Source organism: Euprymna scolopes, chromosome 7 (assembly GCF_053919585.1).
Source record: "Euprymna scolopes isolate OS-2025 chromosome 7, ASM5391958v1, whole genome shotgun sequence".
NCBI classification, from domain to species: Eukaryota; Metazoa; Mollusca; class Cephalopoda; order Sepiida; family Sepiolidae; genus Euprymna; species Euprymna scolopes.
This window is the reverse complement of record NC_136488.1, coordinates 141,576,618-141,586,037: the sequence shown is the minus strand read 5'-3', so window position 1 is coordinate 141,586,037 and position 9,420 is coordinate 141,576,618.

The window sequence follows — 9,420 nt, the reverse complement described above, 5'->3', positions numbered from 1 at the left end:
TCCCGATACTTTCTAGTCAGAATTCTTTCTAGAAAGATATCTGCTTCTTAAGGGAGGGATCACCCGAAGGTTGCCAACATCCTAAGTGAAACTGATTCTTTGTGGTGAGAACAAGATTCGAACTTGAAACACCTAGGTCGTCAGTCCGTGACGTTTTATAGAAGGACTAGCGAGGGGTACCCGGTGTTGCCCGGGTGTTTTGAGCTGTGTGTGGTTTTGGGTAAATCAAAACTCCGGGGGGGGGGAGTTAAAATAAAAAAAAATGTTTTGGTAGGTAAGTATGAGGATCGAACCCGAACCCTTGAGGCAATTATTAGTAAATTAAAGTGTGAAAAAAAAAAGAGTGCGACAGTTTTAACCATTGGGCTACCGCGAGATGCTAACGGAAACACGTTTGAATTTATTTAATTACTTGGATTTGGCAGGTGCACGTTTTAATGACTTAATGAGGTCAAGTTTGACTGCGGGATAGTATTTCATTTACTGCGGGAACGCTTTTTTTATTTTTATTTTCCCAAGATGTTATAGGAAAAAGACTAACCCATATGCGGCGAGCGACAAATGTTGAATATTTATCTTCCCGAAATCGAGCAAATTAAATAGACAGGCGAGCTCCGTTGTTAACTCTGAGATATTACGATTTATATGTGATATAAAAAGATTTAAGAAATCGTGAACCGAGCGACCGCTTCTCTGAAAACAGCCTTTTGTAGACATACAGAAAAAGCGAACACACATACACACATACATACATTTTCGCTTTTATATTTATAGACTAGAGATTGGAGCTATCCAGCAGCCTTCAAAAGTGGGGGCCAACAACAATAAGCAACTGGTCTTGTGGAAATCTCAGTCAATGTAACACGTCTTCAATATCTGAAGTGATAAAACAACAGAACTGATCAAGATTTGATGGACTGTAACCTTCATGTCCAACGATAAATGCACTATTGGCATGATAAGACATGATGACGATCGTCATATGTTAAGAATCCGAAAATTCTATTGTTGGCATTAGTTTCCTTAACCACCACGAGGCCCTTTATTGTCATAAACTATCATTATTAAAGTTTATGCATTTTTATATATTTTCCGCTTATAATATCGCTAGCAAGGGGAACCCAACGTTGTCCGGGATTGACTAAGGATCAACGAATATAAAATCCCTTTTTATTGTCATCGAAATCAATGAAATCGAATATTTTTCAACCAAACCGATTGATTGCCTGCTCTAATTGAGATCACTTCACATACCTGCCTGCAGTGACTTAGTCAACAATACATTGTAGTGTACATTGCACCGTAGAACACCTACTGTTTATTTTAGTAAATCATTTTATACAAGGGGCTGAATTAAAGTTTAAAATGCAAAAGTCAAGTATCATAGTTTAATTGTGTTCTAACGCATTCATTTCGAACGCACCCTGTCTTATCAAAGAACATACTGTTGATTTTATATGCCCTTCTGCTTGTGCGGTCATAACACTTCTAAATTGTACTTGTGATGTTAGGCAGTATGAAAGTGTTAAATTTGGTCAAAATTGAACTGCTCCTTCTTTAATCGGATTTTTCGATGATCGATTTTTGATACTTATGGAAAGTATTCCGAAACAAAACCTTTCTAAGAACACTCTCAGACGCATAAAGTACATTTGTGTGAAATAAAAAAAATCGACCCAGCCGTTTTCGAGTCGATAATGGTTTAACTTTCTTTCCATCTCTCTCTCCACCCTCTCTCTCTCTTTCTCTCTCTCTCTCTCTCTCTCTCTCTCACACACACACACACACACACACACACACACACACACACACACACACACACACTTTTTTAAATTTTTATTGCAGCAAAATGTCGCAAAAAATGTTACATCAAGTAGAGTACTATGATCGGGTACAAAATAGCCGATAACGAGCTTGTCAGCATTCCCCGGTAGGATAGCTTTGGCAATAATTACTTCCGAAGGAGGAGGTGATGTCTGGGAGTGTGCACCATTTGGGACCGAGCGAACCATAGATCATTTCGACAAAGAAGGGCGAGCTTGATATTCAAGACATACTTCAGGTTGCAAGAATGACGAAACCATTAACCTCAATGCTATTGAAATCGATGACCAATATTTATCCGTTTTCCACCGCAAAATGATATGACGCAAAGCTGACAAATAAATAAATAAATGATGAATAAATAAATAAAATAAAATATAAACTCTCCCCGAGAAAGGCACTGTCAAATTTAAAAAGAAATAGCTGGAATAAACCAGTTGGCATTCTTCATTAGAAGCTGACGGGGCGACCAACCGTTAACAAACTCTCCCCTCCCATCTCTCTGTAATCGATTGGAAAGCACTCTCAAGGTATCTTATTCCACAGATGGAATATTCTAGGAAGGAAAATTTGTTTATGGAAGTTTCGCCTTGTTTTTGGTAAAGAGATAGTTAGATAGATAAAAATAGATAGATATATATATAAATAGATGGATATATATATATATATATATATATATATATATATATATATATATATATATATATATATATATATAGAGAGAGAGAGAGAGAGAGAGAGATGGGTGGAGTAATAAATTTACCTTTTCACCTGCAATTGACAAAGATCAAATGATCAATTCTCATCTAATCATTATATGAAATCGATACGGATCCGAATTTACACAAAAATGGAAACGACCCGACGCTCTTTCCGTTTCGTATATATAAAAAAATATCATACGTTTTGAATTCTAACAGCTATGGTTCGTTAAAAAAAAAATCTATTTCATCATTTACCAATAACAGGTATTGTGGATATTCACCCAAAGAAGGTTGGAGATTACAACTGCCGAAACGTTGTGAGACTAACAACCAAGGTGAGAACAGTATTCCGACCAATGGCACAGGATTTTTATCCTGGACCCCCCCCCAAAAAAAAAAAATCAGCAGAGATTAAACCATTCCTGTAATTACCCAGTCTCTGCTGATTTTGCGGTGGAAGTTAAGTTCTGTGCAGTTCTAAAAGGTCCACCCTCACAGGCTTTGCCTTATATCTTTGAAAAGGCGTAAGTTTATTGCTAATCGGCTAAGGCGTCCTCATTGGAGAATGCCGACAGGGCTGCCCAGGCATTTTTGCAGTTAAGTATGCGCCTTCGTCGGGGGAGCTGACATCTCAATCCCACTTTCCGACCCTAGTGTCACAGCTCTTGCAGTGGGAGAGAACTAAATGTCATACAAACGCGATGTTTTATTTTCCGTTTTTCCCGCTAAGGACGCCATATTGTTTTTGAATTCAATGATTGTTTAATGATAGTTTTGACGGAAGTGAAAAAGTCAATGAGATGCCGTTGAATTCTCGTATATACACGGAATCTAAAAGTTTACAGTCAAAACAAATTGAGCATAAGGCCATCAAAAGTAAATTAAATGGAGGTCGTTGACCGTCCTTATTGAAAATTTATAAACATGTCCACCCTAATTGTGACTAGAATCATCTCAGTCTACACAATACCACATTTACTCTCGGGGCCATCCTACCTAAAATATCTCTAAATTGATGAAAAATGGAATTCGCCACTATGCCATCGACAATTTTTCTTGTTTTAATTTTCTTATAACGCTGTTTTTGCTTGGGATGGGGCATCCTACCGGATGACAAACATTCTCCCAGCAGTTTAGTTACTCCAGACGAGAGATCTTTTTAAGATTCTAACCGTCCCTGTAAGTGCTATTGTTTGTATTTCTCTTGCACTTGGTTCACAGGGTATATTCGTCAGATAGGTTTTGAAATTTTTTCATTAGCCCAGTTGCTCCTATAATGACTGGTTATGATTGATACATTCTTAAGATTCCAGTTTCTTTTCATGTCGTACATAAGTCGTTGGTATTTTGTTATTTTCTCTCTCTCTGCTCTGTTAAGGCCAGCATCATTAGGGACGCTTACTTCAACTAGGGTTGCTACTTTTCCCTCTTGTCCCATTAATGCGTGTGTATGTGCGTGCTTACGCGAAAGTCGCAGTAACATATTAGCAAAAGCTTATACTTAACACAGAAAAATATAAAAGGTTAAGAGAAAAAAGAAGAAAGAAGAAAAAGAACGAAAATAAACAAAAAATGTAATAAAAGTTTTTATTTTGTTTTTATTTTTTGAAAACATGACGAATCGATGGAATTTCTGCGTCCATGACATTCATAATTAATAGAGTAAAATTTATGATTAATGTTGAACATGAGTAATAATCCATGTGTAGGAATCTAGACAGACGCTTTGCTAAAAAATATATCTTTTATTATAAAATGTAAAATGTGGGTGGAATGTTGTTAGCAATAAGCGAAATGGTTTAAACAAATAATGGATTCCGAATGCGGCAGTGGATTGTTGTTGTTGTTGTTGGTGTTGGTGTTGGTGTTAGTGTTGTTGTTGTTGGTGTTGGTGTTGGTGGTGGTGTTGGTGTTGGTGGTGTTAGTGTTGTTGCTGTTGTTGTTGTTGATGTTGTAGATGTTGTAGATGTTGTTGTTGCTACTGTTGTTGATGTTTGTGTTGTTGTTGCTGTTGCAGTTGTTTGTGTTGTTGTTGATGTTGCTGTTGTTGTTGCTGCTGTTGTTGATGTTTGTGTTGTTGTTGCAGTTGTTTGTGTTGTTGTTGATGTTGCTGTTGTTGCTGCTGCTGCTGTTGTTGCTGCTGTTGTTGATGTTGTTGTTGTTGTTGCTGTTGTTGTTGCTTTTGTTGTTAGTGTTGTTATTGTTGCTGTTGTAGTTGTTGTAGTTGTTGCTGTTGCTTTTGCTGTTGTAGTTGTTGTTGTTGTAGTTGTTGCTGCTGCTTTTGCTGTTGTTGTTGTTGTCGTTGTTGTTGTTGTTGAGCATCGTTCACTTATTTTGTACAAATCAGATGATTTCTAAATTTTTGAGATGAAGATTAAGTATTCATATTATTTGAATCTTTCGGATTACTGTTCTCATCTTGAGTGTTAAGCCTTTAACTTACAATCGAATTTTACAAAGAACTTTATCCACCTCGCAAGGACCATTAGCGCAGTGAACAAAGTACTTGATCAAATTCAGTTGTAAGTTACGTTGTTCTGTAGCTTGAAAGTTCCGTCCTCAATGCGGCCAACACCCAAAAGTAAACTTGCGAATTACTTAGCACTTCTACCTACTCATAGCTGATGGAACGAGAGCATACACTACTCCCGTAGATTACATACAAAGTTCCGTTCGAAATTCCGTGCAGCTTCCCGAGTTCAACAGGAAGATTCCCGAGTTCACCAGAAAGGTTCTCGAGTTTGTATTGTTGGTATTCATTTCGTCAACAACTTTGGATGGTAGCTCACTGAGTAGAAGACAACTCTGATTCCAAACCTCCGCTGCTTTGCGGGATTCCCTCATCAGGAAAAAGGCTAAGGGAGTAAACACTGCTAGAAAATCTGGAGATGGAGTCATCCAAATCCAAAGCTGGTGTCGGCACGCTTCGATGCGGTTCCCCAAACACGTACATATATATATATATATATATATATATATATATATATATATATATATATATATGTATATGTATATATATATATGTTTATTTATATATATGTATATATGTATATATATGTATATGTGTATGTATATGTATATATATGTATATATGTGTATATATATGCATATATATGTGTATATATATGCATATATATGTGTATATATATGTATATATATGCATATATATGTATACATCTCTCTCTCTCTCTCTCTCTCTCTCTCTCTCTATATATATATATATATATATATATATATATATAGATAGATAGATTAAGAGCGGAGACAACTCTTGTTTTTTTCTCTTACAATCCATCTAAAATAGATTCTTCGGAAACTAGTCCGTCAAAAAGATAAAATGGATTGTAAGAGAAACCCACAAGAGTTGCCTCTGCTCTTCAATGAAACGTGCATTTTTTTTTATTCAGATTAATCGACCCACTTAAAAGTAGCCCGATCTCTCTCATCTTTCTCTTATTGACCAACTGACACCACAAGACAACATGCAATTCTTTTTTTCTATCAAGATGGCGCTACATGCCACATGTCTCACAGATCACTGACACGAGTTCATGACATGTTTACGGAAGAGAGAGCAATAAGCAAAGAGTTATGGCTACCACGTTCTCCGGATTCTTTATCATGTAATTTTTCTCTTTGGGGGACTTTAAAACAAAATGTTTATGCAAATAATACTCACGATCTAGACCAACTAAAGGAGAACATTAGCAACGCTATCAGGAGGATCACCAGAGAAGATCTACAGGCAGTATCCGCAAACGTTGTTAAACGTGTCCATAAATACATAGATGTCAACCGGGAGCACTTCCAACATCTTTTATAATATTACATGTAATTTAAACAATAAAAGAATGTTTCTCCTCTCTACTACATTTTCTGAGCTAATTTTGGCCACCCTGTATATATCATCCCAACATTATATCTTCATTTAATGCCCCCCCCCCAGCTTATATCCGACTATATATGATCCGTATCATTACTGAAGGGTTTTAATTTAAATTTTTTAATTTTGATATTTTTCTGTAATTTTAACACAATTTCTAAAATTTATGACACTGGAAAATTAAAATAAAATACAAAATTCAAACAATGTTTAATTATAAAAAATAATGTCTTTTTAATGTTACTCATTTTCAGCTTTGTATATTTGTACTCTTTCCAAAACATTATTCACGACAGATTGCAAAATCTCTGGATTGCTAATTTAACTTTCTTATTCCGTTCCTGATGTTTTTCTTCAATTCTTACAGGGTTTGGGGTTTGTTAACATAGACTCTTTCTTTAAGATATCCACAGAAGAAAAAGTCGGGGCTAGTCAAGTCTGAGGAACATGGTGGCCATTTGACATTGCCATAGTGAGAGACAATGTTGTCGCCAAAGTATTGCCTGATTTTGGTAAAAAAAATTTCACAACCTGTGTGCATTGTTCAATGCTATATTTATTCATAATTAATTTTCAAAATATCATCTGTAAAATATCTGAAATATATTTCAATGGAAGGTGCTCGTCTGAACTCCAATCTCTGGTCTCCCCTCGCCAATCTTTTACGAAAAACACCCGTCTAGCCGAATCCACTGTGAAAAATTTCCCCCACTCTTTATCTATGCCTAAATCAAGACGTGGATTCCATGAACAAAACTTCTTTCTTAGAACTGCACGCCTGTAGAACTCTGTTCCGTCTGCCTGCTTCCCACCTGACTACAACTTGGATGTGTTCAAGTCCAACGTTAACAAATTCCTAATGAACCGCCCCCTTAAGTAAACACTTCATCAAATCTCCACACTAACGTAATGTACTTGCAATAACCCTTATTCCTGAGTAACTTCTGGGCCTTGATAAGTGGTTACCACTGTGTAAAAAAAAAAGAGAAAAAAAATTATTAATGGTAAAATGACTTCAGTGATTTTTATCTCTTTTCTCTTACGAAAAGCATTAGGCTTCAAAATTTCATTATATATATATATATATATATATATATATATATATATATATATATATATATATATATATATATATATATATATAAGTAAATTCTTGGTACAGCAAAATGGAAGGAGAAATTTCAGAGGAAACATAATTTTATTTAAATACCAAAAAAAAAAAAAAAAAAAAAACGGGCAGGTGAAATTATTAAAATTTCCTTAAGGCCTTATCGTCTGACCCTCTAAGAGGAAACGTCAGAATGATAAATTAAAAGCTAAGAAAACGAATGAGGAAAGAAGGGAATTTGGTTTCAGTTGGAAGACCAGTGAGAAAAAAATATATATATATATATAAATATATATATACTAGCATTTCAGCCCGGCGTTGCCCGGGTGTTTGGAGGTGTATGCTGAGCAAAAAAAAAAAAAAAGAGTAATTTTTTTTTTTAATTTGACCCCTATTATGACCCCTTAAAATTTATAGTTTCGGGCTCAAATCACTTTATTAAATTAGATCCAGGTTCAAGGAACCTATATCTAAAATTTCAAGTGTCTAGACCCAAAATTGTCGGAGGAGTTTGGTAGAGTTCTTAAAGGTCAAATCGTTGAAATTTGACGCCTTAACAGCCAAATTTCTGGCTGACACCCGTCACATCGATTTTCCCAAATCTCAGTACCCGGTATTTCAAATTTCGAGTCTATAGACTAAAAATTGACAGAGTTATTGCGTAGGGAAATGTACACAGACAGACAGACAGACAGACACGTTCACTTTTATAGATATATAGATAGATAGATAGACAGATAGATGAAACAAAAATATATACGTACACATAAATATATATGGAAACGATTTTGTGTTCATTGTAAGCTTTTTACGCAAATATTTCGCAAGTATAAATCATGTAGAATATCTGCATGAATATAATTACCCGTAATAGTTAACTAAAGGTGATCACCCTATAAGAAAACTGAAAAAACTAATAGGGAATTAATTAAAAATGAATGTTTAAAAGAATATGCAAATTAGTTAGATCTTTTGCTAATGAATGCAATTCGATAACTCATATATAAGAAAATTGTATTTTCTTTTTAAATAAATAGAAAAATAGGGGTTTTAATATGAATATCACTACACACCAAAGGAATACGGAAGTATAGGTATATATATATATATGAGGTTCGAATCATGCAACCAGCTTAGCAGTTATGTCCATACTGAAAATTCCGAAATTTTCTATCGTTATTTTCAAAGAAGTGCTCATCTGAGCTCCAATCTGTGTCGCCCCTTGCCAAATTCCCACGAAAAACACTCGTCTAGCTAAAACCACTATCAATAATTTTCCCCACTCTTTATCTGAGCCTAAATCCAAACGTAGATTCCATGAACAAAGTTTCCTTTTTAGAACTGCACGCATGTGGAACTCTGTTCCGTGTGCCTGCTTTCCAACTGACTACAATATGGTCGTCTTCAAGTCTAACGTAAACAAATTCTTGATGAGCGGTCCCCTTAAGTAATAGAATTTATCAAATTTCCACTACTAACAATTACTACGATATTGTCCCATTGACTATAGTACACTCATTAACCTTTATCCTCGATTGGGCTCCAGACCTTGATAAGTGGTGACTCCTTTGAAAAAAAGCACGAAACGTCTATGTATGTTGGTTATAATAAAAATAGTTATTATTAAATACTTATATATATAAATTACTTTGTACCTGTGTATATGTTTGTGGGGGGAAAGCTCGTTGCCTATGGACGCCGCGATTTTTTTTTTAAATTCCACACAAATGTACTTTATGTGTTTGGAAATGTTTTAAGATAGTTATTATAGCATTTCGATACAAAACCTATCAAAAATCGATAATCCAAAAAATCTGATTAAATAAGAAACACTCCGATTTTGACAAAAGTTAACACGTTTATACAGCCTAACTCAAGTGCATTTGAGAAATTTTATCACA